Here is a 26,366-nt window from a genome sequence, read left to right as displayed (position 1 = left end):
ATAGTGATGTTGAGCATCTTTTCATATACTTTTTGAGCATTCTGTATGTCTTATTGGGGGAAAAGTTGTCTATTCTATAAAAAATATCATGCATTTTGTATACTGTATTTGAATATATAAAACTCAGTTACCTATCCATACACCAACAACAAATTATAGAAATAGAAATAATCCCATTTACAACTGCATCAAAAAAATAAAATACTTAGAAATAAGTTTAAGCAAAGTGTTGAAATATCTATGTATGAAAACATTCAAGACACACATGAAAGAAATTTTTAAAAGACACAAAAGGAAACATATTTTATATTTACTGACTGGAAGAATTAATATTGTTAATACATCCATACTACCCAAAGCTATCTACATATTCACTGCAGTCTCTTTCAAAATTCCAAGGTCTTTTTCACAAAACAGAAAAAAAATTCTACAACTTGTATAAAACTGTTGTTTTGTTCAGTTGACAAGTCGTGTCTGACTCTCTGTGATCCCATGACTGCAGCACTCCAGCTTTCCCTGTCCCTTACCATCTCCTAGAATTTGCCCAAGTTCATGCCCATTGAATTGGTGATGGCATCCAAACATCTCATCCTCTGTCACCCTTTTTCTTCTGCTTTCAATCTTTCCCAGCATCAGAGTCTTTTCCAATGAGTCAGCTATTCACATTAGGTGGCCAAAGTATTGGAGTTTCAGCTTCAGCATTAGTCCTTCCGAAGAGTATTTAAGGTTGACTGGTTTTGATCTCCTTGGTGCCCAGGGACTCTCAAGAGTCTTCTACAGCGCCACAGTTCAAAAACGTTAGTTCTTCAGCACTCTGCCTTCTTTATTGTCTGTCCAGCTCTTACATGTGTACATGACTACTGGAAAGAGCATAGCCTTGACTATACAGACCTCTGTCAGCAAAGTGATGTCTTTGCTTTTAACACACTGTCTAGGTTTGTCAGAGCTTTCCTGCCAAGAAGCAATCATCTTCTAATTTCGTGGCTACAGTCACCATCCACAGTGACTTTAGAGCCCAGGAAGAGGAAATCTGTCACTGCTTCCACCTTTTCCCCTTCTATTTGCATGCAAGTGATGGGACCAGATGCCATGATCTTAGCTTTTTTGATATTGAGTTTTAAGCCAGCTTTTTCACTCTCCTCTTCCACCCTCATCAAGAGGCTCTTTAGTTCCTCTTTGTTTTCTGCCATTAGAGTGGTATCATTCACATATCTGAGGTTGTTGATATTTCTCCCAGCAATGTTGATTTCAGCTTTTAGGACTCATCCAGTCCAGCATTTTGCATGACATACTCTGCATATAAGTTAAATCAAAAGGGTGATAATATTCAGCCTTGACGGACTCCTTCACTAATTTTGAACCAGTTTATTGTTCCTTGTCTGCTTCTAACTGTTGTTCTTTGAACTGTGTACAGGTTTCTCAGAAGACAGGTAAGGTTGGTCTAGTATGCCCAGCTCCTTAAGAATTTTCCACTTGGTTGTGATCCACACAGTTTGGTGAGATCAATGAAGCAGATGTTTTTCTGGAATTCACTTGCTTTTTCTATGTTCCAGCAAATGTTGGCAATTTGATCTCTGGTTTCTGTGCCTTTTCTAAACCTAGCTTGAACATCTGGAAGTTCTGGGTTCACATAATGCTGAAGCCTAGCCTGGAGGATTTTGAGCATATCGTTACTAAGATGGGAGATGAGTGCACCTGTTCAGTGGCTTGAACACTCTTTAGTACTGCCCTTCTTGGGAACTGGGATGAGGACAGACCTCTTCCTGTCCTCTGGCCACTGCTGGCTTTTCCAAATTTTCAGACATATTGAGTGGAGCACTTTAATAGCATCATCTTTAGGATTTTAAATAGCTCTGCTGGAATTCCATCACCTCCAATAGCTTTATTGGCAGCAGTGCTTCTTAAGACCCACTTGACTTCACATTCTAGAATGTCTGGCTCTGAGTGAGGAACTACACCATTGTGATTATCTGGGTCATTAAGATATTTTTTTATAGTTCTGTGTACTTTTTCCATCTGTTCTTGGTCTATTCTGCTTTATTAAATCACAAAATACCAAAGAGTCAAAGTGATCTTGAGAAAGAAGAACAAAGTTTGAGACCATGGTTGCTGATTTCAAATTGTATTAGAAAGCTATAGTAATCAAAACAGAATGATTTTCTTCTGGCATGAAAACAGAGACATAGATCAACAGAGCAGAACAGCGAAGCTGGAAAGAAATGCACACCCATATATTGTCGGTTAGCTTATGAAAAAGGAGCCAAGAATATCCAGTGGGGAAAGGACAAGCTTTTCAAAAATGGCACTGGGAAAACTGGATAGTCCTGTGAAAAAATGAAACTGTACTCCTGTCTTTTACCATACACAAAAGTCAACTAAAAATGGATTAAAAGTTGAACATAAGACTTTAAGCGATTAAACTCCCAGAAGAAAACATCGAGGTAATCTTCCTTGACATGGGTCTTTGCAATGAGTTTTTGGGTTTCACACCAAAAGCAAAGGCAACAACTGCAAAAATAAACAAGTGGGACCACATTCAACTCCAAACAAAGGAACATCAACAAAATCAAATGGCAACCTATGGATTGAGAGAAAATATCTCCAAATCACATATCTGATAAGGGCTTAACATTCAAAAACACATGATACTCATACAACTCAAGGGCAAAAAAACACAAATAATACAAATTTTTAATGGAGTATAAGAAAAGTAAGAGTTTCGATAAATCTGAAGATTAGACTGTAGATGAGAGACACAGCAAGGTTCTCCTTTCGGAACAACAACAGCCTGTGCCTTCCTGGCATTACTTTCTTCATCTCCACTCACTTGTTTGACAATTACAGTTCACAGTGTACATTCTTCAATTCATAGCAATCACCACACAGTGAGCTATGATATGTGCTAAGAATAGTCCCACTAGGGGAAAAAAACTAATATTTGCATACTTACTATTTAGGCATATAAAAAGGAAGGTAATTTTCAGAGTTTACCACTTCATGATTTTCTATATTTCATTTCAAAATTGAACTATCTAGTAAAGAAAAATGAGTTAAGAGACCTCAATAATATACACATAGAAAATCATTTTTAAATGGGAGCATTAATGGATTATAATTTGGAGGTAATTTATTATTACTATTGTAACTGTATTCCTTTTGATTCTCTGCTGCATCAGGTTAGTAATTTATTATAAATATTAATACCAACATAAGGACAAATACTACTAAAGTTATCGTGAATAGAGAAAGACATAGATTATATTAGGCAAGAAATGAAAGTATGGGAAGTCAGCAATGGTATTAAAATGAAGGGCAGTATTGCCTTAAGACAAAGTAAGGTTCTCAAAGTTTCTTGAAACACCAAGAACAAGTCAGATGTGAGGAATTAGCTTAATTTGTATACCAGAAACTCTACCTGAAGAAATTTAAGTTCATAAAAACACTATGATGCTAAAAAACAAAATTTGGCCAGAGAATAGGGTAGGGTAGGGTATATAGGCATTCAAAATTCTCCATTGCTTAGTGCATCAGGCAGTCAAGGACGACCCTCACTGAAGTCTTTCTCTATTGCTCACCCTACAGGTACCAGCATGGAGAAAGACGGCACTACTTCACAGGCAGTGGAACCCTACTTTTATGGCCTCATGGCTTTCCTTAAGAAGCATTCCATGCAGCAGATTTTCTCCATCCCATCCCATCCCATCAGGCTGACTCCCCATGATCAACAGGAGTCCTCACCCTGGGATCATTCTGCAATCCCCATGGCTCCAGCTCCCAGCTTCCGTGGACACCAGTGGACTTACAACCCTGTCCAAGGTATGAACAGCTGCAGCATGGCTTGTCTGTGGTTCTCACTCTGTTCAGACTGTCACAGATTAGTTAGTTCACTCCCCAACTGCTTCAAATGCCTCCCCCGTCCCAGTGGATGGCCATGGACGTGGGGATCTCTCCCCTGCACTTCAGCTCCCTCATCCCCAGGTGCAGGCTGGTCCCACTTGCTCTCCTTCTTTCCCCTTCCTCCTTGTCCCTTCTTTCCTTTGTCCTACTGAGTTCTGTATGGATCCAGATATTCCTGGTCTTCTGTGAGAACTGCTGCATCTTTAGATGTTCTTGATGCCTCAGTGGAGAGAGGTGTACCCCACTTCCATGTACCCCTCCATCATCTTGTCCACCCCTATTTGTGCATGTATTAGAAATGAGTTTCCCTTTCTATTAAGTAACACTGCCATCACCACACGTTTAACTTTTGCTTTTTGAGGAGAATACAGGTAAGTTCCTCTCTCTTCAGTTCAGTTCAGTGGCTCAGTCATGTCCGACTCTGCGACACCATGGACTGCAGAATGCCAGGCTTCCCTGTCCATCAATGATTCCCAGAGGTTACTCAAACTCATGTCCATCAAGTCCAGTGATGCCATTCAATGATGTCCACTCTCTTAGACAATTTCAAATATACAACACAATCTTATTAGTTACAGTAACCATGCTATACATTAGATCCTCAGTTCAGTTGCTCAGTCATGTCCAATTCTTCATGACCCCATGGACTGCAGCAAGACAGGCTTCCTGTCCATCACCAACTCCCAAAGCTTGCTCAAACTCATGATTAGATCTCATGATTAGATCATGAGGCTCAAACATTAGATCCTCAGACCTTACTAATTTTTTATACATGAAAATGTGTAACCTTTAAAAATCTCTCCTTATTTCCCCCACCCTCCAGGCTTTGGCAATCATTTTTCTACTCTGAGTTCCTTTTTTTTTGTCTTTAGATTCCTTATAATTGAGATCATATGGTATTTGTCTTTCTCTGACTTAGTTCACTTAGCGTAATGCCCTCCAGTTTCATCCATGTTGCCACAAATGGAAGGATTTCTTTCTTTCTCTAATGGCTAAATAATATTTACCTATATATGTCACATCACAACTGTCGAAAGATGCTCAGTTTGTGCCTATACCAAGGCTACTGTGAATAATGCTGCAAAGAACGTGGGAATACAGATCTCTCTTTGAGACAGTGATTTCATTTCCTTTGACTATATATCCAGAAGTGGGATAATGGATCACATAACAGTTCTCTTTCAAATTTCTTCAGGAACCGCCACAGTATTTTTCCATGGGAGTTGCACCAGTATACATCCCTACCAACAGTGCATAAACACTTCTTTTTCTCCACATCCTCAATAACATCTGTCATTTCATACGTTTTTGGTACTAGCTGTTCAAACAGGTATGAGTTGATATCTCTTCTGCTTTTGTTCTGCATTTCCTTGATTATTAGTGATGTTGAACATCTTGTCATATACCTCTTGATCATCTAAATGTCTTATTAGTGGAAAAATGTCTATTCTTTAAAGATGTAGCATACATTTTGTCTACTATATTCCAATATATGAAACTCAGTGCCTACCTATATATCAACAATGAACTATCAGAAAATGGAATAAAGAGAACAATCCCATTTACTATTACTATCAAAAAAAGATAAAACACTTAGAAATAAACTTAAGCAACGTGTTGAAAGATTTTATAAAACCTTTAAGACATTGATAAGAGAAACTTTTAAAAAGATAAATATATGTAAATTTAGGTTGTTGGGCCTAGAGGAGCTATCCCACATTGAAGGTCAGGAAGGGTGGCGGTGAGGAGATACCCCTCGTCCAAGGTAAGGAGCAATGGCTATGCTTTGCTGGAGCAGCCGTGAAGAGATACCCCACGCCCAAGGTAAGAGAAACCCAAGTAAGACGGTAGGTGTTGCAAGAGGGCATCAGAGGGCAAACACACTGAAACCATACTCACAGAAAACTAGTCAATCTAATCACACTAGGACCACAGCCTTGACTAACTCAATGAAACTAAGCCATGCCCGTGGGGCAATCTAAGACGGGCGGGTCATGGTGGAGAGATTTGACAGAATGTGGTCCACTGGAGAAGGGAATGGCAAACCACTTCAGTATTCTTGCCTTGAGAACCCCAGGAACAGTATGAAAAGGCAAAATTATAGGATACTGAAAGAGGAACTCCCCAGGTCAGTAGGTGCCCAATATACTACTGGAGATCAGTGGAGAAATAACTCCAGAAAGGATGAAGGGATGGAGCCAAAGCAAAAACAATACCCAGCTGTGGATGTGACTGGTGATAGAAGCAAGGTCCGATGCTGTAAAGAGCAATATTGCATAGGAACCTGGAATGTCAGGTCCATGAATCAAGGCAAATTGGAAGTGGTCAAACAAGAAATGGCAAGAGTGAATGTCAACATTCTAGGAATCAGCGAACTGAAATGGACTGGAATGGGTGAATTTAACTCAGATGACCATTATATCTACTACTGCGGGCAGGAATCCCTCAGAAGAAATGGAGTGGCCATCATGGTCAACAAAAGAGTCCAAAATGCAGTACTTGGATGCAATCTCAAAAACGACAGAATGATCTCTGTTCGTTTCCAAGGCAAACCATTCAATATCACAGTAATCCAAGTCTATGCCCCAACCAGTAACGCTGAAGAAGCTGAAGTTGAACAGTTCTATGAAGACCTACAAGACCTTTTAGAACTAACACCCAAAAAAGATGTCCTTTTCATTATAGGGGACTGGAATGCAAAAGTAGGAAGTCAAGAAACACCTGGAGTAACAGGCAAATTTGGCCTTGGAATACGGAATGAAGCAGGGCAAAGACTAATAGAGTTTTGCCAAGAAAATACACTGGTCATAACAAACACCCTCTTCCAACAACACAAGAGAAGACTCTATGCATGGACATCACCAGATGGCCAACACCAAAATCAGATTGATTATATTCTTTGCAGCCAAAGATGGAGAAGCTCTATACAGTCAGCAAAAACAAGACCAGGAGCTGACTGTGGCTCAGACCATGAACTCCTTATTGCCAAATTCAGACTTAAATTGAAGAAAGTAGGGAAAACCACTAGACCATTCAGGTATGACCTAAATCAAATCCCTTATGATTATACAGTGGAAGTGAGAAATAGATTTAAGGACTAGATCTGATAGATAGAGTGCCAGATGAGCTATGGAATGAGGTTCATGACATTGTACAGGAGACAGGGATCAAGACCATTGCCATAGAAAAGAAATGCAAAAAAGCAAAATGGCTGTCTGGGGAGGCCTTACAAATAGCTGTGAAAAGAAGAGAAGCGAAAAGCAAAGGAGAAAAGGAAAGATATAAACATCTGAATGCAGAGTTCCAAAGAATAGCAAGGAGAGATAAGAAAGCCTTCCTCAGCGATCAATGCAAAGACATAGAGGAAAACAACAGAATGGGAAAGACTAGGGATCTCTTCAAGAAAATCAGAGATACCAAAGGAACATTTCATGCAAAGATGAGCTCGATAAAGGACAGAAATGGTATGGACCTAACAGAAGCAGAAGATATTAAGAAGAGATGGCAAGAATACACAGAAGAACTGTACAAAAAAGATCTTCACGACCCAGATAATCACGATGGTGTGATCACTGACCTAGAGCCTGACATCCTGAAATGTGAAGTCAAGTGGGCCTTAGAAAGCATCACTACGAACAAAGCTAGTGGAGGTAATAGAATTCCAGTTGAGCTATTCCAAATCCTGAAGGATGATGCTGTGAAAGTGCTGAACTCAATATGCCAGCAAATTTGGAAAACTCAGCAGTGGCCACAAGACTGGAAAAGGTCAGTTTTCATTCCAATCCCAAAGAAAGGCAATGTCAAAGAATGCTCAAACTACCGCACAATTGCACTCATCTCACACGCTAGTAAAGTAATGCTCAAAATTCTCCAAGCCAGGCTTCAACAATATGTGAACCGTGAACTTCCTGATGTTCAAGCTGGTTTAGAAAAGGCAGAGGAACCAGAGATCAAATTGCGAACATCCGCTGGATCATGGAAAAAGCAAGAGAGTTCCAGAAAAACATCTATTTCTGCTTTATTGACTATGCCAAAGCCTTTGACTGTGTGGATCACAATAAACTGTGGAAAATTCTTCAAGAGATGGGAATACCAGACCACCTGATCTGCCTCTTGAGAAATCTGTATGCAGTTCAGGAAGCAACAGTTAGCACTAGACATGGAACAACAGACTGGTTCCAAATAGGAAAAGGAGTACGTCAAGGCTGTATATTGTCACCCTGTTTATTTAACTTATATGCAGAGTACATCATGAGAAACGCTGGACTGGAAGAAACACAAGCTGGAATCAAGATTGCCAGGAGAAATATCAATAACCTCAGATATGCAGATGACACCACGCTTATGGCAGAAAGTGAAGAGGAACTCAAAAGCCTCTTGATGAAAGTGAAAGTGGAGAGTGAAAAAGTTGGCTTAAAGCTCAACATTCAGAAAACGAAGATCATGGCATCCGGTCCCATCACTTCATGGGAAATAGATGGGGAAACAGTGGAAACAGTGTCAGACTTTATTTTTCTGGGCTCCAAAATCACTACAGACGGTGACTGAAGCCATGAAATTAAAAGACGCTTACTCCTTGGAAGGAAAGTTATGACCAACCTAGATAGCATATTCAAAAGCAGAGACATTACTTTGCCAACAAAGGTCCGTCTAGTCAAGGCTATGGTTTTTCCTGTGGTCATGTATGGATATGAGAGTTGGACTGTGAAGAAGGCTGAGCACCAAAGAATTGATGCTTTTGAACTGTGGTGTTGGAGAAGACTCTCGAGAGTCCCTTGGACTGCAAGGAGATCCAACCAGTCCATTCTGAAGGACATCAGCCCTGGGATTTCTTTGGAAGGAATGATGCTAAAGCTGAAACTCCAGTACTTTGGCCACCTCATTCGAAGAGTTGACTCACTGGAAAAGACTCTGATGCTGGGAGGGATTGGGGGCAGGAGGAGAAGGGGACGACAGAGGATGAGATGGCTGGATGGCATCACTGACTCGATGGACGTGAGTCTGAGTGAACTCTGGGAGTTGGTGATGGACAGGGAGGCCTGGCGTGCTGCGATTCATGGGGTCGCAAAGAGTCTGACACGACTGAGCGACTGATCTGATCTGATTCAATGTGTTTCTTGTTTCTTGAAGTAGCATTTGTATTGCTATAAACTTGCCTCTTAGAACTGCTTTTGTTGCATCCTATACGTTTTAGATCATCATGTTTTCAAGGTTCTTTGTTTCTAGGAATTTTTTTATTTGCCTTATTTCTTCAGTAGCCTGTACATTATTTAGAAATGTTTGTTTAATCTCCATGTGTTTGTGTACTTTAAAGTTTTTTTTTTTTTTCCTTTAATTGATATCTAGTCTCACAGTGTTGTGGTCAGAGAAAATGCTTGATATGATTTCAATTTTCTTAAATTTACTGAGGTTTGATTTGTGACCCAAGATGAGGAAAACGTTCCATGTGCACTTAAGAAAGTGTATTCTTCTGCATTTGGATGGAATGTGCTGAAGATATCAATTAGGTGCATTTGGTCTAATATTTCCTTTTAGGCTTATGTTTCCTTATTAATTTTCTGTTCTGTTGACCTGTCCACTGGTATAGGTGGGGTGTTAACTTGTCCTACTATTATTGTGTTACTGTCAATTTCCCCTTTTATGTCAGTGTTTACCTTATGCATTGAGGTGCTCTTATGTTGGGTACATAAATATTTACAAATGCTATGTCTTTTTCTTGGACTGATCCCTTGATGATTTGGTAGTGTCCTTCTTTCTCTTATAATAGTTTTGATTCTAAGGTCTATTTTTTTGTGATACGAGAATTGCCAATCTGGCTTTCTTTTGATTTCCTTTTGCATGGAATATCTTTTTCCATCCTCTCACTTTCAGTCTGTATGTGTCTCTAGGACTGAAGTGGGTCTCTTGTAGACAGCATATATATGGGTCTTTTCTTTGTATCCATTCATCCAGTCTGTGTATTTGGTAAAAATGGAAGATAATATCAAGTAAAACAACTGATAAAGGATTGCTTTCCAAAATATACAAGCAGCTCATACAACTCAATCATCAAAAGCAAAGGCAAGAGCTGCAAAAATAAACTAGTGGGACCACATCAAACTCAAAAGCTTCTGCATAGTAAAAGAAGCCATCAATAAAATGAAATGGCAAACTATGGAATGAAAAAAATATTTGCAAATCACATATTTGGTAAGGGCTTCATATCCATGTATATATAAGAGACTTATGCAACTCAGTAGGAATAAAAAATTAAATAGCCCAAATTATTAAATGAGCAAAGGAAGAGTAAGTATTTTGAAAAATCTGAAGTTTACACTGCAGATGACAGACACTGTAAGATTTTCCTTCCAGCACAAATGCCTGTGTCTTCCTGGAATTGCTTTCTTTATTTCCAATCACCTGTTTGGTGATTGCAGTTCACAGCATACATCCTTCACTCAATAACAATCACCCTACACTGAGCTATATGTGCTAAGAATAGCCCTACTAACTATAAAAAAAAAAAACTAATAATTACATACTTAATCTTGAGGAATCTAAAATACAAGGTGATTTTCAGAATTTTCCACTCTATTGTTTTCTACATTCTATGTCAAAATTGAAATATCTAGTAAGGAAAAATGACTTAGGGGACCTCAATAACACATGGATAGAAAGTCATTTAAAACTGGGAGCATCACTGGATTATAATTCAGGGGAATGTATTATTCCTAATAGTACTGTAATTTTATTCCCTTTAATTTTCTGCTATACTAGGTTGATGTTTATTTAGAATATTAATACCAACATAGAGACACACAGTACTCAAGTTATAGTAGATTGAGAAAGACAAGCTTATGAGGCAGGAACTGAAATTACAGAAAATCACAATGGTATCAAAACAAGGGGTAGTATTGCCTAGAAAGAAAGCAGAGTTCTCTAATTTTTTTGAGACAACACAAACAAGCCAGATGTGAGCCAACCAGCTTAAGCTCTGTACCAGAAACCGCACCAGAAGGAAAATGAAGTTCATAAAAATATGACGATGCTAAAAGCCAAAATCCAGACAGTAAGAGAATAGGGTAGGGTTTATGTAGATGCTGAAAACTACTCAGAGAGGTAGACATGGAAGCAAATACACTAATGAGCATCAGAAAGATCAAAGCACAAAAGGGTCTGAAAAATAAATCGTAAAGAGACTTGGTAGTTTGATCAAAAGAATAAGAGAATCAAATCAGAAAACCAAAATATAAAGACTTGTGCACATGATAGACCCAGAGAATGCTCAGGACAGAAAATTTCGGCCTTAGTGACCAGCGAACACAAGCCTCCAGCATCAGGAACAAAACCTGGGCAGGACTCACGATTGTGCACTTCTGGGAACAGCCTCCGTTTCAAAGTTTGGACACCATACCACCTAAAAGCGAAGGCAGACAAGGATTATAGCTTGCTATGACACTGAATCACAGACAATAGTGTTTGTTAGTTTATATTTCTCATTCAACTATAAAGTTAATGAATCACTAACCGATGATAATTGACGCCATCAGTTTCCAGTCAGATACTCTTTAGTCATACAATGGATATCTAAACCTGTTATATGATCCCCAATAACAGTTTTAATAATTAAATTTATTAATATTTAATTGAAGGGTAATTGCTTTACAATACTGTACCTCTTTTGGCCAAACATCAACATGAATCAGCCATAGGTATATCTATGTCCCCCCGCTCTTGAACCTCCTTCCCACCTTCCTTCCAGTCCCACCCCTCGAAGCTGTTACAGAAAAATATGGAAGACTTCACAAATTTGTATGTCATACTTGGGCAGGGGCCATGCTAACCTTCTCTGTATTATTGCAATTTTTTAATATATGTGCTACCAAAGCGAACACAGAAATAACATTTCAATAGAAAAAAAAATCATATAGTCATCTACCAATAAATAATTGATTACATTAGGAATTAGGATATTCTGCTATATTTACTGCCTCTTATAAAATCTAATTTTGATAAGGTCCAAAGCTCCATGTAGGAATTAAGCATATATTTATGCATAACACATGTATGCACAGAAATATATGCACATAAATACGTCTATGTTATACAAGCTATTACTCTCCTTGCCTGTCACAATAAGCTCTTTAGTTGATGAGACAGATAGTCCCAAATTTCTCCAACTTATATGTCTTCTTTTTGAGAACCACTTCTTTTCTTTTCATCACCTAATTTTAAATAACCATTTTATTCGTAGATACCATGCCTCTCTGAACTAAGAGCAGAGAAAATCTAGTAAATGCTGATGTCTTATCCTTAATTAAATTACCACTCTTCTAGTAAACTGGAAAAATAATCATGTTCAGATCTCATTCAGGAGGGTAAAATCTCTATTTTATCAGTTCTCTTGTCCAAACTAAATTCTTGCTTACTTCATTCTTAAATTCTGCTTCCTTACAAAGGACAGACAGGAAAAGTAATATTAAAATCATGCTTGCAAGAGTCTATGATTTATGCTTCTGTTGGCCAAAGGTAGGGCTAGGAATAATTTCTGAAATATTACAATACATCATGGAAGCATGAAGGTCTAGTTCTACTGTCAAAGAGGAGATGTTTGGAGAGGCTTCAAAAACTAAGCCCCATGGGTTGTCAGGATGTACTCCCGACCAGACGGGTAAATTTTGTCCCTAAAAAGTCAAGGTCAGGAAAGGGCAGGCCTTGTTCGCAGAGCTGATGACATTGTCTTGGGTGCTGACCAGGTAATATTCTTGTATTACCATCTGGAGATTTATTTGCTATTTTCTCAAAGAAACAAACTTAACAAGAAGATTAAAGATGCATACAAGTAGAAGAGCTGCCAAGGTGCCTAGAAGAAAGGCTAGCCAGGAGAACCAGGCCCCCACACTGATAATTGTCAAAGACTGTAGCAGTGAGTGTTTTATAGACAGAGCAGAACGAGTGGATAAAACCAATGTTCTAGGGTCACTGCTGTTTTGCAGCCAAAGACAAGTATTTTTCTCTTTAAGCAGAGTCATCACAGCTCCGGATGTGGTCCTGGTTACACACATGCAGACCAAGGGCCACAGGCATATGTGATGTGACATCAGGAAGTGAACACATGAGTGTGCTGGTGCCCAGTGACCTGCATCTGCTAATAATGGGACCTGGGGAAAATCACTTGCCCTCTCCAAGTCATCGCATCTTAATATAATTTGATGATAATAGTGAAGATTAAGGCTATCTCACAGGGTTACCGTGAAACACAAATTTTAAAATGTTTTAAAGCTTTTGGGAAAGTATCAAAGACATGCATGGGGTTATTAAGGTAAGTTAGCAGATCCAAGGTACAGAATCCTTTTTCTCTTAGTCTTCTCTTTGTACTCAATAGCAGCGATCAGTCAGTTGTGTGTTTACTCTTACCAGTGTGACAGTAAACCACACAGATCAACTAGACTTTTCTTGTCATTTCAGTGTCTAAAATGCAAGCATTCGTCAATGTAGAGTGAAAAAATTACAAACTCCTAGAGGGCCTCGCTGCTCAGAGTCTGCAGAGTCCCAACATTAAATTGTCTTAAAAGAATGGCCTAAACATTCTGGCTCAGAATTAAGTTCCAAATGTTTGCACAGCACAGAAGCACTTCTGGGAGCAATATAAAAATGCAGGGAGTAACCTATTCTCCAACTATCTATCTGTGCAAATATCATCATCCATCTAAATTTACACAGAAGGCGCTGCTTCTTCCCCACCCCAGCTACTACAGCACCAACTCCTGCTCAGAGCAACAGGGAAAGAGAAGGCTTCCCTCCACAGGATGGGTTTGATAACCTCAGGTGACTAGATCATCTCAGAATGGCTCATGTTTTAAGCAGGGTCCCGCCTGCTCCTGCTGCTGGTCATGTCAAATCTGCTCTTGTGCCAAGGCAACTTCTGCACATCCCTCTGTCCTCACGGTGATGACCTCTGCCTGAACTTCCTTAAAGACTTGTTTACCCATGCCACCATCCTGTCCCACTACATCTATAACCTTTCCTCGAAAATGTTCAATGAGTTTGTAAGTACTGTGGTGGTGGTGGTTTAGTTGCTAAGTTGTGTCCAACTCTTGTGACCCCATGGACTGTAGCCTGCCAGACTCCCAGAAGGAAGCTTCGCGTAAGTGACTGGACTATACTATCCTTTAAACAAGAAGGCTGCATCAGCCAGACTTCAAATAACACCTCTCTAGGTCAAAGAAGCCGTCAGCTCGTAAGATGTGGAAATCGAAGAAAGGATCAGTTTTGTGAAATCTCAAAGACTCCAAAGGAGTGCAATAGCTTTTTCAATTTCCTTTCATTCATTTCCTTTTCTAAATTTCCAAAATAAATGATTTTGTATTTTTCAGCTAGGAATGCCATAAAAGAATACAATAGACTCAGTAGAATAAACAACAGAAATTAAGATTTGCAGGGAATAGGTTTAGAGCTACAATAGAAGGGGGGTTTACAACTGTAAACAATTATTCTCTTTCTGATGAAGGTATTTGAAAGTTATATGTTAATTCTTTTAGGTCAATCAAGGAGCACACAGAAGAGCAGACAACTAATAAAAAAACGGTGTTAAGGTTTCTATTAAATTCATATAGTTCTTTTTCAGTTCACTTCAGTCATTCAGTCGTGTCCGACTCTTTGTGACCCCATGAATCGCAGCACACCAGGCCTCCCTGTCCATCACCAACTCCCGGAGTTCACTCAAACTCATATCCATTGAGTTGGTGATTCCATCCAACCATCATCCTCTGTCGTTCCCTTCTCCTCCTGCCCTCAATCTTTCCCAGCATCAGGGTCTTTTCAAATGAGTCAGCTCTTCACATCAGGAGGCCAAAGTATTGGAGTTTCAGCTTCAAGTCCTTCCAGTGAATACCCAGGACTGATCTCCTTTAGGATGGACTGGTTGGATCTCCTTGCAGTCCAAGGGACTCTCAAGAGTCTTCTCCAGCATCACAGTTCAAAAGCATCAATTCTTCAGCGCTCAGCTTTCTTTATAGTCCAACTCTCACATCCATACATGACCAGTGGAAAAACCATAGCCTTGACTAGATGGACCTTTGCTGGCAAATAATTCTCTGCTTTTGAATACGCTATCTAGGTTGGTCATAACTTTCCTTCCAAGGAGTAAGCGTCTTTTAATTTCATGGCTGCTTTACTCACTAGTTTTTGTTTCATCCTTCATTTTTGACTGTCCATGTTTTTTCCAACTATTTCAAGTAATCTTTTTAAATGTTCATAACTTTCACTATTAGTTTTTCTCTGTCAATGTGTTAGCTAGATTTTTCTACTCTTATTCTCAGTCCATGCTTAGTGTTTCCTACAACTTTATGCCATGTTTTTCTGCCGTACCATTTTGTCACCTAAACAACATTGTATTCTGCACCTGGGAAGAACACTAAGCTTTTTGGTGTGCGAATTCAGAGATAAGTCAGAGTTATAATTGTATAACTCCTTATAAAGGAATATATTGGCTCCAACCCACAGTAAACAAGAGATTAAGTGGTTAAATATAGGTGCATGCATGCATCCTAAGTCACTTCAGTTGTGTCCAACTCTTTGCAATCCTACTGACTATAGCCTAACAGGCTCCTCTGTCCATAGACAGGCAACAATACTGGAGTAGGCTGCTGTACCCTCTTGCAGGGGATTCTCCTCACCTAGGGATCAAACCTGAGTCTTCTTATATCTCCTGCGTTGGCAGGAATGTTATTTACCACTACCATCACCTGGGAAGCACCAAATATTGGTACATATGTACTATAGTTGGTTCAAATACTAAATTAAAAAAAAAAGATAATAATAAAACAGAGAGGTTGAACTTAGAAAAGTCAGATGTAAAATCATTTTTTATAGAGACAATGTAGAGAAAAAGTAGGAAAAGAATGACTTTCAAATTTTGTGACCCCCCCCATTAAAAAAATTACACATCTATCAAACATGTTAATGTTCTGTTAATGGGTTCATATAATGAATGCCCAACAACCCTAACTAATTACCTGATCACTTTCAGGATGAACAGTATGCCCAGGGCAGATAGTACTATATCAACACCACCAACAGCTGCCACACCACTTCCCTCCATGCTCCTGAAGAAAAAGAACAAGTCCAACACATGCACGTGAGTCTTTTACCCCTGGGTTTTTCACTGGATCACATGAGACACTATACTGGTGTAACCAAGAATCAGATTATTAGAGGTAATGGTAATTGTACATGCAGAGAAAGGTCCAAGAACCGTCAGCAATTGAAGAGAAATTACATTATGCAGTTGTTGAAGCATGAGTGAAATCAAGGGATGACTAAAGATCTGTAGTAGCAACATAAATAACAGATCCATAAATTGTCCATGCAGACAACTTTAGTTCAACCAATGCATTAGACACAGGATTGCAGCTATTACACTGTATCAAAACATGAAATGAATGGAACTTCCATGTGTAAAATATAAGATCACAAAATTCATGAATATGTAAGAAACACACCCAGTTTTGAGGACTCCCTGTTACTAGTGAGTCCTACGTGGGAGTCCTATATTGCACCACCCGAGCCACCGCGTCTCCTTTTCAAGGCTCTCCTGATTCTGCTTCTACTTCTCTGACACCTCCTTCATTCATCATTCTCAACGACTCCTCTGTCACCTTTTATTCTGAAGTTGTAAGTCTCCCCCACAAGGCCTATAAAACATTGCTTTGCTTCTCATGGCCACAACAATTGTCTCTGTTCTGAGGACAATGTAGTTTACATATCAAGCCTCAATCATTTATGGCAGCTCCAAATTTTCACCGTTATAATCTCTCCTTTCTGATTTCCTGCATTATCCTTTGTCTTAACATTATTCAAAATATTTTCACATGCATCCCCCCTTAAAATACTATCTTCTCTCTCTACAACTTTCTTAATGATACCAGCATTATTTTCCCCTGTTAAGCTCATTAATAATGAGGGTGATCAAGTAAAGGAAAAAGGTTAAAGAGAAAGAGGAGGAGGGATTGTTCAATAAGCTTAAATTTAAAGTTTATTGAGAGTTACTACATGGCCTTACATTTTACTCAGCACTTTATGTGCATTACTGTATTTAATTCTATTCAGTTCTCTGTTCTTTACCAGTACAACAGTTCATGGCTGTAAAGAAATCAAGCATATTAACTAGAGATCTTCAGCCCCTGGGATTTTCAGGCTCAATTCTGCTAGTAGTAGTGAACTAGGGGGGACCCCCATTGTGAATCCCACTGATGCTGTTACTAAAGACAACGCTGTGCCATTTTCTGCCCGGACACTTGTCAACAAAACAGACTCTTCTGATGTCAGCAGGGGGCTGATGTGGGATCAGCTGAGGAGAGAAGCCTGTTTAAGAATGTCATATCTTCTTCCTTGTCTCTTTGTTGTAATATCATAAAACAAATTACCGATCAAAAATCAATACGAAGGACTCATCTGATTCATTAATACGAATGAATCACTGGGTGTCAATGATGTGGGCACAGGTGGAATCCCTCTTTCCTGGGTCAGGCACTGCAGGCACATACTGACTTGCCATAAAATACTTAGATTCTCTCATGCAAATAGACAACATAAAAGAACTCACTGAGTGGTCACAGAATTTCAGAGGAAAAAATAAAATTCTTCGTGTTATAAATTAGAACGCATCAGAAGAATTAGTTACTAAAATAACCTCAGTTCAGTTCAGTTCAGTCTCTCAGTCGTGTCCGACTCGGCGACCCCACGAATCGCAGCACGCCAGGCCTCCCTGTCCATCACCAACTCCCGGAGTTCACTCAGACTCACGTCCATCCAGTCAGTGATGCCATCCAGCCATCTCATCCTCTGTCGTCCCCTTCTCCTCCTGCCCCCAATCCCTCCCAGCATCAGAGTCTTTTCCAATGAGTCAACTCTTCGAATGAGGTGGCCAAAGTACTGGAGTTTCAGCTTTAGCATCATTCCTTCCAAAGAAATCCCAGGGCTGATCTTCAGAATGGACTGGTTGGATCTCCTTGCAGTCCAAGGGACTCCCAACAGTCTTCTCCAACACCACAGTTCAAAGGCATCAATTCTTTGGCTCTCAGCTTTCTTCACAGTCCAACTCTCACACCCATAAATGGCCACTGGAAAAACCATAGCCTTGACTAGATGGACCTTTGTTGGCAAAGTAATGTCTCTGCTTTTCAATATGCTATCTAGGTTGGTCATAAGTTTCCTTCCAAGGAGTAAGCGTCTTTTAATTTCATGGCTGCAGTCACCATCTGCAGTGATTTTGGAGCCCAGAAAAACAAAGTCTGACACTGTTTCCACTAATTCAGCGAAGTGTGAACTAATAGGTTACGTTTTATACTTCTGCAACTTTTACTACCTTCAAAAATCTCTGCATACACATTGGAATAACCAGGAGTTCTTTAGGTCAACTGCTCTGAGCAAACATAACATGTTACCAAAACCACTGAATTATGATTATTTTAATGAGACTGTTTCTTATGGTTGCTTAGAACAAAGGCCTTATTAGGTGGCTACTCATGTTACTGTACTCCTGGAATGAACCTCTGTATCATCTAGTCACGAACCTGCGGAGTATGAAAGAAGTCTCAGATGCTATCCTATCAAGCGCCAGAGAGAATTTGAAAAAAAGTAAAAGAACTTCAAGCATTCATAGCGAGGGTATTCAGCTAGGTGAGCATCCTGCAGAGGACTTTCTTGCTTTGCTCATGAATGAAAGAGGTGACCTCTGTAATGTGGAAGAAGTTTTGAAATACCTCATTTTGTAAGAAAAAGTTCATGACTCCTATATTCTAGACTGCTACTACATAAAGCAGGAGCCTAGTCATTCATAGTGATAGATTGTCCTGTAAATGAATCAGAATTTCACTGCAGTTTTTGACATGTGCAGCCTTCCCTGCATTGCACACAGTTCCACCAAAATCTTGCCTCTTCCTGGGCACTGGTGGTTAAAATATTTTCAAGAGTAAGAGAACTAGAGAACAGAATTTCCAAGATTAGCACTTTCTTCAAAGTATCCCAGGACATCTGCTATTGAAGTTCCACTTGTCTTCTTTCTCTGTTCTCCTCAAATCAAAGGATGAGAGTGGGAAGGAAGAAAAGAGAAAGTTAAAACTAAACTTGAGTTATGTTTCTACTTTTTAGATTCCTAATAGGTTTCTTATAGGCTGGCTCCAAAATCCATATCTAGAGAGTTTTATATTAGTGTGTCTTCCCCAAATCTTAATTTGATAATTAGAAGGAACAAAGATAAGCAAATACTAATAAAACACATAAGAAGTCATTATCTTTTGGGTATTCAGGTTATTCTTACAGTCAAGAGGAAGATGGCCTGAGCTAACACTATCTGGTGAGGCCTCCCATCCCTGCCATCGAGCAATGAAGATAGGTGTCATTCTGCATTTTTTAACCTGGTCCACTGCCTGCGCAGGGATTCACGAAAAATTGACATGTACACCAAACTCCTGGCGTGCCAACTCCCCCATGACAAGTGCTAAATCCACATCCATCCCATTCAGCTCTGAGATGGCTATAATGATCTATCCCATAGCAAGCTTCTTTGAGCTTTACAGCTCTTTAATGCATGCTTTGTGAAATGGGTCTCCTCTTAAAAAAATAAACACAGACTCTCTAGAGATGTCAAAATCTAAGAAGGCAATTTGTCAACATTTCTTATCTTCGTTTAATAGAAAATCAAAAGAAAATTCACTCCTACAATTGAGAGAATGAAGCTCTTATTAAAATTAGTCACAAATAGCAGAAGCTGGCATTACAAAGAAGACCATCAAGAGATTACTTAAGAATCACAGACAATTATTCTGGGTCAAGTTATTAGAATCAAAGAATTAGACAATTGTTCATCATTCTGGTCATGCTACCAAGAAGACTGAATTCTCAGGATTCTTTATGAAAGCCAGCCACAAACTGTCAGCCAACTATCACAGTGTTACACCAGAAAATATAAGTGCTTCGCACCTTTCTATAAATAGCATGAGGTTTACTGAACTGTCTGAAGATTGTTAGGATGCTGTCTTAGTTCTTCTGGGTTGCTATAACAAAATATCATAGGCTTAAAACAATGGAAATGGGTTTCCACAGCGTGGTCATGCAGGGTCCTTTCTGGTCACACAATTCTTATGGTATCCTCACACGGCGGAGGGCTCAGGAGCTCTGTGCGTCTCTTATATATAAAAGCACTCATCTCATTGAAGAGGCTTCATCCTTACAACTCCATCACCTCACAAAGGCACCACCTATGGATGCCATAACCATGGGAATCAGGATTTCATCATATGAAGTTTCTGGGGGACACAAAGGCTGAGACCGTAGCAGATACAAAGGTGAACTGGCTCATCCTCCTGCAGTGGCTGTCGTCACCCACACTCCACTGCATCCTCATTTCCTGCATCACCTTGCAGCCATTCCATACATTCTATCACTCTGGGTTTCACAAGTCCAGGTCAGTCAGGTGTCAGCTCCATCTCATATTCAGCCTATTCAATGTTTCCCTCTCCCCTGCTGAGGTCCAGGGAACCTACCAGGAAGTGCAGATGTGTCCATTTCTGCAACGTTCCTTCTCTCTCCCTCTCTGGATCTTCATTCCTCGGGCCAGGTTGGAAGAGGGTAGAGGGTGACAAGATGGGAAAGTTCTGACATCACTGATTTACACGGTGCTGTCGGAGCCCTTTGGTGGTCAAGAAGGACTGACCTGGAATTCCCCCTGACTGACAAATGTCTCACTTGTGGGGCACCCTTGTGATTTTCCTGGACATTCACAAGTTGGAGATATCCGACTTCATTTGTTCTTTCTAAATCAGGGGAAATGTTCTGGCCCCCACAGCTCCCCACCTGCAGTAGTCACCACAGCCTGTCTCCCCCGCTCTGCAAGCACCTTCTGGAGAAAATTAATTAGCCTGAAGTCAGCTACCCACTAGCTGACCCGCAGGAAACCCATGTATCATAAACACTCCAAACAACTGAATGGTAGAAATACTGGTGTGTATCTGACCCCCTTCCTGAGGTCTCTGGACAATTCTCTGGTCACACAGACATAGAGTAGACCAGAAAGTTGGATCCATAAAGATACATTAACTGAGGAGTGAGATACCATTCTTTCCTTCTTTTATAGTAACTATCTTTGTAAATAATTATTTGGCCTTACAAACATCCCCTATAGGTCCCTGAATAACAAAACCCTCCAAACATACTAAGTCTCAATAAAGGCTACAAAGACATGACTAAATCAGGGTTGCTCACCTTATTCAACTGCCTCCAGACAAACTGTGATGAGGGCCAATCTCTTGACTAGCTCTCCTGAGAAGTCCATAGTGTTGCTGGGCTGGTTTTGCAGTATCTTTATGGCTTTAGCAGGAATTTCTAGTAAACAAGACAATGGGAAATAAAAAGGTAGAAGGGAAAGGGGAATGAAGAGGAAGGAAAGAGAAAGACAGGAAGGAAAAGCAGAAGAGGGAAAATGAATAAAAGAATTGGGTTTTGAAGGTTGAAATGCTATTAATATTAGAATACTGTATATAGTAAAAGAAAGGAAAGTGAAGTCGTTCAGTCATGTCCGACTCTTTGTGACCCCATGGACTGTAGCCTACCAGGCTCCTCTGTCCATGGGATTTTCCAGGCAATAGTACTGGAGTGGATTGCCATTTCCTTCTCCAGCGGATCTTCCCGACCCAGGGATGGAACCTAGGTCTCTTGCATTGTAGACACACGCTTTACCGTCTGAGCCACCAGGGAAGTCCCATATATATATTGGAGAAGGACATGGCAGCCCACTCCAGTATTCTTGCCTGAAGAATCCTAGGAATGGTCGCACAGAGTCGAACACAAGTGAAGCGACTTAGCATGCATGCGTTGGAGTAGGAAATGGCAACCCACTCCAGGACTCTTGCCTGGAGAATCCTAGAGACGGAGGAGCCTGATGGGCTGCCATCTATGGGGTCACACAGAGTTGGACATGACTGAAGTGACTTAGCAGCAGCAGCATATATATATGATTTAACTTTTATACCCTAAGAGCAAATATCATCTCAAATTCTCCTTTTACCTCCATTTTCTCTTTTCTCCTCTTTTTCTGAAACTGTCCTTTGTATTAGGAATATTCTTTTGTTGCTACTAACTGAATTGACATAGTTCTAGGGATGAACAAAATCTGTTACCTCTTCAGCACAGAATCTAGGGAAATTTCCTGCTGTCATAAATACACACCCTTCACACATATACAGGAACACTGTCCAGCAAAACCAATCTCTTCCCTCAAAGCCAGGGTTATCTTTGCCTGAGTCCTGCTCCTGCCTCTAGCCGTGATGACCCAAACCTTTCAGAACATGACAGAATATTCCGCCTCAAAAATCTATTAATCTCTCCTTTTGCTCCTGCATGCATGCCAAATGCCATCTTTCTTGCAGAAGATCACGGGAAAGACCTGTATGCACTTTTTTTCCAAATCATTTTTTGCTGAAAATATCTAATTTCACTGTGTGACCCTCTTAACTTTCTTTCCTTCAATGTCTAGGTATTTCTAGCAAAGAAGATGGTATTTATTAGAGGATAAATTTGGCAATAAAGGGGAACAAAGCAATTGTAGGAAACATACACTCACCAATAGCCCACACATCTTCATGTATTTGTCTCTTATAAAGCTTATTCCAAGTATAAATTTAAGACTCTGGATCAACAACACAGGTGGTGATATTGAAAGGTGTCTCCCTGCTTGACCATGACGTATAAACGGAATACTAGAGGTTTCAGACAATACTGAGCAGAGTCATAGGTGTTCTGTAGAGACAGCAAGGAGTAGCTGAAAAGAGGATATTGGGGGTGGATTTAACAATCATTCCCCTGCTATCCAGAGTGCATCGATTTTTCCCTCTTTTACAGATTTAAAGTAAGATTGCACTTGAAGAAACCGTCCTGCTATAGCAAGAACAGTAGCAGTGGTTATTGAACAGAAACAAACAAGTGAAAAACCCTAAAGTTCAGTGACCAATTACATTAGTAAATCACGTGTCATGGAGACAACAAGGACTTAACTGAGCTTTTAAAAAATCTCTATTTTCCAGAAGATGGCTCTCAAGTTGTGCAAAAGAAAAGAATGACATAAACACAAAAATTACTATATGATATGGCAGACCACAGGACTGGAAAAGGTCAGTTTTCATTCCAATCCCAAAGAAAGGCGGTGCCAAAGAATGCTCAAGCTACCACACAATTGCACTCAGCTCACACACACTAGCAAAGTAATGCTCCAAATTCTCCAAGCCAGGCTTCAACAGTACGTGAAGCAAGAACTTCCAGATGCTCAAGCTGGATTTAGAAAGGGCAGAGAAACGCAGATATCAAATTGCCAACATCTACTGGATCATGGAAAAAGCAAGAAAATTCCAAAAAAAACATCAGTTCTGCTTCACTGACTCTGCTAAAGCCTTTGACTGTGTGGACCACAACAAACTGTGGGAAATTCTTAAAGATATGGGAATACCAGACCATCTTATCTGCCTCCTGAGAAATCTTATACAGGTCAGGAAGCAACAGTTAAAACCAAACAAAGGACTTTTTCCAAATTGGGAAAGGAGTATATCAAGGTTTTGTATTGTCACCTTGCTTATTTAATTTGTATGCAGAGTACATCATACAAAATGCTGGACTGGATGAAGCACAAGCTGGAATCAAGATTGTCAGGAGAAATATCAATAACCTCAGATATGCAGATGACACCACCCTTATGGCAGAAAGTGAAGAGGAACTAAAGAGCCTCTTGATGAAAGTGAAAGAGGAGAGTGAAAAAACTAGCTTAAAACCCAACATTCAAAAAACTAAGATCATGACATCTGTTCCTGTCACTTCATGGCAAATAGATGGAAAAAGTGGCAGACTTTATTTTGGGGGGGGCTCCAAAATCACTGCAGATGGTGACTGCAGCCATGAAATTAAAAGACACTTGCTCCTTGGAGGAAAAATTATGACCAACCTAGACAGCATGTTGAAAAGCAGAGACATTACTTTGCCAGCAAAGGTCCGTCTAGTCAAAGCTATGGTTTTTCCAGTAGTCATGTATGGATGTGAGAGTTGGACCATAAAGAAAGCTGAGTACCAAAGAACCGATGCTTTTGAACTGTGGTGTTGGAGGAGACTCTTGAGAGTCCCCTGGACAGCAAGGAAATCAAACCAGTCCATCCTAAAGGAAATCAGTCCTGAATATTCATTGGAAGGACTGATGCTGAAGCTGAAACTCCAATACTTTGGCCACCTGATGCGAAGAACTGAGTCACTGGAAAAGACCCTGATGCTGGGAAAGATTGCAAGCAGGAGGAGAAGGGGATGACAGAGGATGGGATGGTTGGATGGCATCACCGACTCGATGGACATGAGTTTGAGGAAGATCCAGGAGTTGGTGATGGACAGAGAAACCTGTCCATCTACTACATATCTACTACATTAGGGAGCAAAGGAGCTGAGATATTAGTATATATATAGCATTATAAGGTATCAGTGATAATCAATTCTGACAAAAACACAAGAAACATTCATTTTTTTAACACACATACATCTCTCATGATTATGCTGCCATGATGTGCTACATACATTATTGTAGGGTTACACTGGAGAGAATCCCATAAGGATTATTTATGCATTAGGGAGGATCATTTATGCCAAATTGGAGAGTTTGCGATTATTTTGCAAGGCAGCAGGAAACCAGGACATTTTAGTGCAAGAGAGCAGTATGTCCAGAATTGACAAAAAGAAACATTAACCACTACTGACAGGCTGTGGGTGTTGAGACTGGTAGAGAAAAAGCAGCGGCCCAGAAACAGCTGGGAATATTATGACACTAAAGGAAAATCAAAGAGGGCTCTGCCAAGCTGAAAGAAGCAAAGGATAGGAAAGACACATGAAAAGAAATAGGCCTTAACCACACAGACAGAATGAGGCAGACATTAAGAGTCAAAAGGCATCCAAGAACTTGGGACTAGATGAGTAAATAAATGGCTAGAAGGTCAGAGACAAGGGAGGAGATAAAGTAAGGCTTTGTCCAAAAGCATCTGAACTTTATTTTCCTGTATTTCATTCACTTTGTACCAGAAATCATCAAAAAATGTTAAGTCACTGCAGCAAATCACAGAAATAAGTACACTCAAGTCTCTGCTAGACTCTATCAGATACCAGAACCAAAGCACGATACCCAGTGATAACAAGCAGTAAGTCACTGGTCCCTTTCAACACTTAAATAAGACATACATTGTAAAGCATACAGGATGAATGGGAATAAAATGAAAACAACCCATTCCTTTACAGAGCCAGCCTGACCCAAATCCTAAACAAAACATTAATGCCCTCCTTAAACATGTGTCTACTTCCTCCAAGAATTTCTCATTCCTTTCACCTGAATCCACCCTTGTTTACTATCCCTTCATTGTTTTACTCTCAGCAGGTCAGCTAATCACTAATCAAATAATTTAAAGTGTTCAGTCCTAAGATAATATTCATATTGATGGACTATTGAAACTGAAAATCTTTCTAATCTCCTGAAAGTAAAACTCTAATATTGGAAGAACTCCTTCCGAGCCTCTTTCCAAAATGCCGAGTAGGCAGCAGATGAAACTGTAGCTACTTAGACGTCTTCTGCCATAATTATAACCTATTTTGATAATAAACACAAGGAAGACAGACGAGGAAGAAATGCACAGACAAGTGGAAAAGAAACATATGCTTTAAAGACAGATCTCTGCCTGCACACCATACCAAGTGTGATGGGAGCCAGGTGGGCCTAATCAGGGGTGGATTTTTCAAGAAAGCTCTCTATGAATTAGAATTGAGAAATCTTATTCAATTCGACTATTCAAACATGATTCTTTGATGCTAAGACTCGGAATGACTTGTCCCACAGTTAACTGCACTAAATTGAAAAATGAATATACTTATTGCATTTTTGAATGTTGCTAAGAGATCTTAAAATTCTCATCGCAAGAAAAAATCTTGTAACTATATTGTGACAGATGTTAACCAGACTTACTGTGGTGATCATTCTGCAATATATACACATATCAAATAATTACACTGTACACCTGAAACTCATATAACATTATATATGTTATAGATGTATGATGATCATACAAGCACTATGTTTTATATCTAAAACATGTATTGGTTTATATACATGTATGTATAAACAAATGTACACATACCTATATATGGAAACTTTTCTTTTTTTTTTTTTTTTTTTGGAAACTTTTCTTAAAGGAATATACTTATTTTTGGATAAAAAAAGCAACTCAACTAACATTATATGGTTTTTTTCCAAAGGTACATTCTAGCTAGCATATTGTGTCTAAAACCTTATCTCCAAATGTACTTTATGTTTATGCTGATAAAGAAAACAGAAAAGTGCCTTAACCTTGCATCATTAACTGCAGAACAGTTTAGTTACAATAGCTAATAAAAACCACTAAATTCTGAAACTGCTACTGTTG

General features: G+C 39.6%; 1 long non-coding RNA gene, 1 other non-coding gene and 1 pseudogene across 40 annotated transcripts in view; 1 reads left to right on the top strand and 2 right to left on the bottom strand.

The window, feature by feature from the left end:
• The window catches only part of LOC102401727, a 478,204-nt gene that overhangs the window by 61,384 nt on the left and 390,454 nt on the right, over nt 1-26,366 (bottom strand). For 29 of the 39 annotated variants that reach the window (XR_006544458.2, XR_006544455.2, XR_006544440.2 and 26 more), the window contains 3 exons: nt 21,142-21,261; nt 15,894-15,983; nt 11,241-11,293 (listed from right to left, as the gene is read on the bottom strand). The exons of 1 other annotated variant lie outside the window; for it this stretch is intronic. This is a non-coding gene — a long non-coding RNA (uncharacterized LOC102401727). The remainder of the gene's footprint in view (nt 1-11,240; nt 11,294-15,893; nt 15,984-21,141; nt 21,262-26,366) is intronic. 9 more of the 39 variants (XR_006639944.1, XR_006639946.1, XR_006544416.2 and 6 more) reach the window with 4 other exon arrangements.
• LOC123329174 lies at nt 3,500-19,382 on the top strand (annotated as a pseudogene).
• LOC112583013 lies at nt 11,663-11,771 on the bottom strand. The gene has a single exon (XR_003107379.1). It is a non-coding gene; the product is annotated as a U6 spliceosomal RNA (small nuclear RNA).

The sequence above is a fragment of the Bubalus bubalis genome, chromosome 2, assembly GCF_019923935.1.
Source record: "Bubalus bubalis isolate 160015118507 breed Murrah chromosome 2, NDDB_SH_1, whole genome shotgun sequence".
In the NCBI taxonomy this organism is placed as follows: domain Eukaryota; kingdom Metazoa; phylum Chordata; class Mammalia; order Artiodactyla; family Bovidae; genus Bubalus; species Bubalus bubalis.
This window is presented reverse-complemented; position numbering and strand designations above follow the sequence as displayed.